Here is a 7,366-nt window from a genome sequence, read left to right as displayed (position 1 = left end):
AGCTCCCCAAAGGGTCAATTCTCCTCCCCAACACCTCACGACAGTATACATGGAGCCAGACTGACCTAACTGGAGAAAAGGTGTTTAGTTTTTGTATTCTTATCACCGTCCATATGAGACTTGTGCGTTCAGTCGTTTCAACGCGTTCTATCACTTTCACAGGATCTTTTCTATCATTTTCATGAGACCAATGCGTTCTGTCACTTTCACCAACATCAGTGCATCAAATCTCTCACTACATTTGTGCGTTCCTTCGTCTCTACGTATCCCACCATCATATTCGGTTCATTTTCAATGTCATCTGCATTCTTTCACTGTTAAAGTACCAGACACATTCACAGTCAAAATAAGTGGACCGTTAACCATTAATTATGTCTTCAAAAGTTTAATAGATCCTCTAGCACAGATAATTATCACTTTATCATTTAGCAACAGGTAATTCATAACATGTTTTATCTCCGTTAGAAAAATATGTTTACTTTGCAAACATTCCACCATTCGTTCCTCCTATATCTTGGGAATTACGCATCAAGCAATACATATAGTTAATAGTATCTTGTTATACATTGAAAAAAAAACCATTTATTATCCTAAGACTAACAACAGCCAACTAGTTCAGAGACTTGTTCATTATTTAGTTATTAATAACTAATGAAGTCATTTCTAAGTTTATGCATTCACTTTGTACTTATCTAAGTACATGAGCTTAAATGATAATGTTCTATTCAAAACCATGTATATGAATATTCTTCCCTGAAGTGAAAATACTCGATTATATAAACCGGACTGCACAAGGTAATGTCAAATACACAACACGGAATTATACACCAACAAGACGCTTACAGTACGATGTCTGTGTATTGAGAAATGAGTTTTGGATGATTTGTGTCAAAAATTGTGTAGACAGGATGACTGGTGCGTTACATATGAAATATAAAGAAACCTGTGATGTAGAAATTACCAAATACTTATTTTTTGTTAGTCATATGAAAGATTTTAGAAAAGCATGACTGAAAATATGTGTTCGAAGAAACGTGCAAGATATATATGACTTGTGAGTCTTGAGTGATGTTGAATATCACAAGCCACAGTGTCGATAGTGGCGAAATACAGTAAGTGTTACAATGGAAATTAGTAATTCAGTGCATGTTGGACACTGGCTATCTATACCGTGGCACGTGTGCAAAACTCTCACGTGCAGTGAGTGCAGACTGGGGTACGTAGTGGACCGTGCACTCGCGTGTGATACCCCCCCCCCCCACTCCACCCTCCCGACGCGCAATCTACCCCTTCAAAGGTAAAGGAAGAGATATAGTCTATTTCAAACACTGCTCATCTGTACTCTCCTAGCATAGTTCTTATAGATTAGGGAAAATGAATATATTTTAGAATGTAAATATCGTAGAGAAAAAGGATAAATGCTTATCAAATGAATATATTTAGTTTATGTATATATATATATATATATATATATATATATATATATATATATATATATATATATATATATATATATATATATATATTTGTGTGTGTCAGATCATGTATGTATGTATGTAGAGAGAGAGAGAGGAAGAGAGACATTCACATATTTCGTACACAACTCACGTGTTTGCCCGTCAAAAGGTTGGAAATATAAACATAAAAGTTGATCAGTCAAAATGTAATCACAATTTTGTGTCGACCAAAACCTTGTAATCTTATCTTCACTGCTGCAGAACCTGCGCTTGATGGAAACACCTTTTTTTCTTATCCCAGGAAACACTGTACTAAAGTCACATCCCATGCTAGAAAAAATAATAACTTACTTATCCCAAGAAGCATTGGAATAACTTCTCATTCCATCCTGGGGGAAAACAAAGTTACACCTACTAGTAAGCACTAGAATAACCGTTTATCTCATCCTAGAAGACAAACCTGTAAATGATATTCAGAATCTTTGGTAAACTCCGACGATATTCATTAGTATGCAAACTGACAATGACTGAATTTCAGTATTCATAGATATTTTGAATATCATTTGTATATACATATATTTTGCCACGGAGGAAAGAACCATCATTATTTCATTCTATATGTTTTAAAATGGCTTAGAAATAATGGTAAAAAAAAAGAATTGGTTAAATTTTTTCTCGTGGGAAGTGACTCTCTCTCTCTCTCTCTCTCTCTCTCTATATATATATATATATATATATATATATATATATATATATATATATATATATATATATATATATATGTATATCACAGTTTCAACATTTAATTCTCAAAAAATGACCCTTTGAGAGGATCAGATAAATGCTACTTTCCAGCACAACAATAAGAAATTAGCATTTATCATCAAACTCTGAAATCAAGAGTTGAAGACAATGGAAGTTAGTCTAGTGGACCAATTGATGTACTACTTTATCTTGAGCTCATGTTTACATAACATTTTGATTTGCTCTGTGGCTCAGTGTTGTGAGAATTTATTTACGTTTTGTTAGCTTTTAAAGAAAGCCTAAGAAAAAAAATTAGGAAAAAATTTTCTTATTTTAAGATTACATTTTATTCAGTCATTTGCTTTAGGAAATTTTCTGTGAGAGATTATCAAGTAAATTTAATCCTGTGTTGACCGATTATAAGACAACTTTTGATAGAAAACAGAGAGTAAATAATGTTCTTAAAATATGTCATCATTCCATCTTCTTTTTCTTCTCATTCCTGATATACTGTTTTGTCATAATGGTTCGTTTTGTACCCATTTGTTATTGTCGAAAGTGTGAACATTTGTGTGAACATTTGAACGCTTATTTTGTGGGAAAATGTCTATAAGTAGGAATATTTTTTTGAAGCTAAAAACAAGAGGACTTGTTTTCTATCTTACTCATTAGGTAAGTGAACAAAATATTGTGAACCAATTGTATAGGCTGAACTGTTCATATCATCGATGTAGTTGAACAATTTTGTTGTATTCTTCCATAATAGACTTTCAGTGAGATTATCCCATTGTTAAGAATATATTTATATGAAACCCTGATAGGTGGAGAGTGGTCACTATTTTATCCTTATTTTTCAAAGAACTAGTCATTGTGGAGTGTAGATAGTGAGGTGTTCCTCTGTAGTTTGGCACCCAATGATGTCTCAGTGAGCCCTGTGTGACACCATTCCGTCCCAAACACCCAGAATTTTGAAGTATTTCTCAGTAATATCATCCATATCTTTCAATCAGAGGTGTTGACGCCTGTATCATACATTCTTAAACATTCCCGATGTCCTCTCTCTCTCTCTCTCTCTCTCTCTCTCTCTCTCTCTCTCTCTCTCTCTCTCTCTCTCTCTCTCTCTCTCTCTCTCTCTCTCCTACGCCAGATGAACAAGAGAACTTTTGTTCACTCTTGAACATAGTTGAGGGAAAGTATTCAAACCTTCCGTGAACATTTTCACTCATGTTCAGAATGTGAGACGTGGTTAAAAAAAAAAAAATATTAAGAACTTTCTGTCTTATATTATTTTCACGATGACGTCATCAAACACTACACCATTTGGCCGTTTTTCTTGGCCAATCAGTGTAGGTTTGACGTCATTTGTGACATGAATAGCTCCGTATTGCATCTAGGCTTCCAGAAAGCGTCCTTTCGACCAGACTTAATAATATGCTTCTCCTGAGGAATAAAATCACTCGAATATCTTATTTTCCAACCACAAATTATTGCTACAAATTTTAAGCTGATAGAAAGCTTCAGTTCAAGCTGATAGAAAGCCTCAGTTCTTCCTGACTCCTACTAAAGCTTCCCCTCCCCCCCTTCCCTGATAGGTTCTATAAGCTGTGTACAGGAAAATGTTAATAAAATATTGACGAAGAATTTCTGTGGGTTTCTTTCAGGCCTCCATGTTGTGTATGTGTGGTGTTGTGTTGCATATGTGGCGTCTATGCTGTGTATATGTGGGGTTTATGTTGCATATGTGGCATTTATGTTGCATATGTGGCGTTTATGTTGCATATGTGGCTTTTATGTTGTGTATGTGGCGTTTATGTTGTGTATGTGTGGTGTTTAGCATGTTTTTCCTTGAATATTCTGATACAAAGAGGTGATGACATGATAAAGATACCTTAGAGAGAGAGAGAGAGAGAGAGAGAGAGAGAGAGAGAGAGAGAGAGAGAGAGAGAGGTGAACAAAGTGGTTGACTAGACTTTAAGCTCTAGCTTGCAATAACACAGATAAGAGAGTTTTGAGATAATGGAAATACTTCTCGAAATGATGTGAAAATAACTGAGAACAAATACACATGTGACACATAGACATGGGACTCATGGGTCACACACACACACACACACACACACACACCAGGAGTATAGCCAAAGCAAAAGAAAAATAGAATATTCCCAGACAAAAGCCTTTAAGAGAACTGCAGGAAATTATACAAAAGATTCATATTTTTCAAAAGTAGAGTGTGGATGCTGGTGAGAGACAGAAAACCCTCTAGTGCTGCCTGACTTTTGGCTTTTGATGAAATCAAACAGACATAGTTTGGAAATTTACATACTTTCTACATTCCTAACTTTATTGAAAGTTTACAAAATTCTCCTTTCACTTACATCAGACGTGAAGCAATCTGTAAACTTTTTTTTTATTATACTTTTACACGTAACTTTCATTTTACATGTTTACATAAAACGCCAAAAAAAACATGTGCAAAGATTGGCTCGTGAATCTCTCTCTCTCTCTCTCTCTCTCTCTCTCTCTCTCTCTCTCTCTCTCTCTCTCTCTCTCTCTCTCTCTCTCTCTCTCTCTCTCATGCAAAAAAAACACGTTCTAGCTGCAGCTAACATTCAACACTCGCAGCTATAACCTGTAGCTCCGGTCTGGGAGAGAAAGCTACACAATCACTCCACACCAACTGCCGTAATCAGGTAGTGTGTAGGGAGGTGGGACGAAGATGGGAAGAAAAAAAAAGGAAGAGGAAAGATTCTTGCTCCTTTATGACTGAGACCAATCTTAACCCTAATCCACCGTTGATTAGATCAGTCTTAACCCTAATCCACCGTTGATTAGGCCAATCCTGACCTTTATCCACCGCCATCCAATATATTTCTACCCTTCCTCTTCTGGTGATTAATTTTAATCTTTTCTCCATTTGATTACTGATTACTTTGGCTCTAATTACCAGGGCTCCATAGTAAATACCTCAGCTCTCTCGTAATTACCTTCACTCTGTGATAATTACCTTGGCTCTGGGTCATTCACCAAAGGGGTCACTTTAACTCTGTTTTAAGTATCTTGGCTCTGTAGTCCCATAAATCCAGCAGGCAGAGCTATAGAGCTTTTGTGACATTGAGAAGAGAGAGAGAGAGAGAGAGAGAGAGAGAGAGAGAGAGAGAGAGAGAGAGAGAGGTCTCTAGTATACACAAACATACCTTTATAAGCAACAATGATAATTCCCACACAGAACAAACAGGCTTGAAAAAAAACGTATGAAGGGAAAATAACACTGTAAATGAACTGTAAATACAACCCTGGTGGTTGTGAGTGTAAATTGTTTACCCATACGTCACAATCAAATGTGTAAGTAAATGGAATAAAGATATAATCTCTTTATCCTGATAACAATTTTAGGTGTGGCGGAGCCTTAGAAGTTCCCAGGATAGACCCAATTAGAGGGAGTCGTGGCCACGCTTGCCCTGGGGGAAAAAATGAGCGAACATTAATTTTCCTTTTGACCGAAGTATTGTAAGAAATAATGAAAATATATGAAACGACTTGTAACTTTTCCTTCAGGACAGTTTTCTGTGTATTTCTTTTTTTTTCTTTTTTTTTTACCATATGGTCACGTGATCCAGTGCCTGTTGACCCACTTACTTGACCTATGACCTTTGACCTCAAAGGACACAGGAGCGCAAAGGCCTTTATCAAAGACAGATTGACCCCGAGACTTTACATTTGACCCTGGCTGACGTGTGCCACTGTTGTATGTCAGACAGACAGACAGACAGACAGACAGACAAGGAAAGAGGTACAAACGTTAACAAATGTCCTGATAATCAGGCTTCACTGTAGAGTGTCTGAGTGTGGTACGTACAGTACACGCTGGTTACTTGGGACAACACGCAATACCTGCACCATTATGAGCACGACGGAACGACCCTTGAGCACGGAGGTACGACCCTTGAGCACGGCGGTACGACCCTTGAGCACGACGGTACGACCCTTGGGCACGGAGGTACGACCTTCATTTCCCACCAGCTGGGGTGGTCGACTGCCCTTTGCGGCCGCCATGCTGGGGGACCCCCTCCATAACCCCCCCTTCCCCCTAACACTACGCCTTGATGCAGGGTCAAGAAATAATCTTTTTCACCAATTATGAAATCGTCTCACTTGAATCAAGTTAATGCGTAAAGTGAATAAAGTGAGTGAAATGTGGTGTAAGTAAAGTCTGTGTTTCACTGTAACCCAGCTGGGAGTGTGTGTGTGTGTGTGTGTGTGTGTGTGTGCTTACTTGTGATGCTGGGGAGGCTGTGTTTACATGATCCAGTCCGGCAGTTGGGAATAGAGAGAGAGAGAGATAGAGAGAGAGAGAGAGTGAGTCAGTCAAGATAAGACGGAGGTTACCAGCATGATTCGCATCACCAAACTTGCCCTACCAAGCTTGAGCCAACCCTTCGCTCCAGACATACCCAAACCATCCAACAGCGTGGGGCCTTTGAAGGTCTTTCTACTGACGAAGGGAGGGAGAAGGTCAAAAAAAAAAAAGGCATAATGAAATACCAGTGTTGTTAAAAGCCTTTACAAACCTGTGACTACATCCATTGTGCTCGCTTCTGTGTTTGACCTTGTGGTTGAGACTGAACCATTCTAGAAATCAAACCTGGATCTTTTTTTTTCGCAAAATTACCTTCAGTATGAATGCAAACTCATTTCAGACCGATGTTTTTGTCTGTCTGTGTCTGTTAGTCTGTATATTTGTCTGGTTTTGTTTGTTTTTGTATATGTGTGTCCTTCTGTGTCTTTGTATGTGTTTGTTTTTTCTTTATGTCCGTCTGTCTGTTTGATTGTCTCTATTTCTTTGTGTGTCTGTGTGTCTGAATACCCATCTACTTCCTTTAAACCTTCTACCTGTGCGCTTCTATATGTTTGCATCTAAGTGTACGCCTTCCCAGTGTGTCTGTACGTCTGTCTGTACGTGTCTGTGCCACAATCGTGTCCATACAAGTACCACATTTCTCCCAACACTGACCCACTAACTCCACGCCACAACATATTGATCTTTACCGTACAGTAATCAATTGTTTATTTACGCCCTTGTCACAGCAGACATCAGCCGATAATTCCCTGCAAATTTTACATCGAAACTGACTTTTTCCAGCTGGCTAAAAGCCTATCAGCAAGTA

General features: G+C 37.9%; 1 protein-coding gene across 1 annotated transcript in view; it reads left to right on the top strand.

Annotated features, from left to right (window-relative positions):
* Nucleotides 1-3,844, top strand: part of LOC139751224 (uncharacterized) — a 261,204-nt gene extending 257,360 nt beyond the window's left edge. The window contains exon 19 of the mRNA XM_071666425.1: nucleotides 1-3,844. This exon is cut by the window's left edge and continues 1,979 nt beyond it. The gene's annotated coding sequence lies outside the window, so the exon portion shown is untranslated.
* Nucleotides 3,845-7,366: the final 3,522 nt, after the last annotated feature.

The sequence above is a fragment of the Panulirus ornatus genome, chromosome 11 (genome assembly GCF_036320965.1).
Source record: "Panulirus ornatus isolate Po-2019 chromosome 11, ASM3632096v1, whole genome shotgun sequence".
Classification (NCBI taxonomy): domain Eukaryota; kingdom Metazoa; phylum Arthropoda; class Malacostraca; order Decapoda; family Palinuridae; genus Panulirus; species Panulirus ornatus.
Note: the sequence above shows the minus strand (reverse complement) of the source record. Positions and strands in the feature narration are given on the sequence as shown.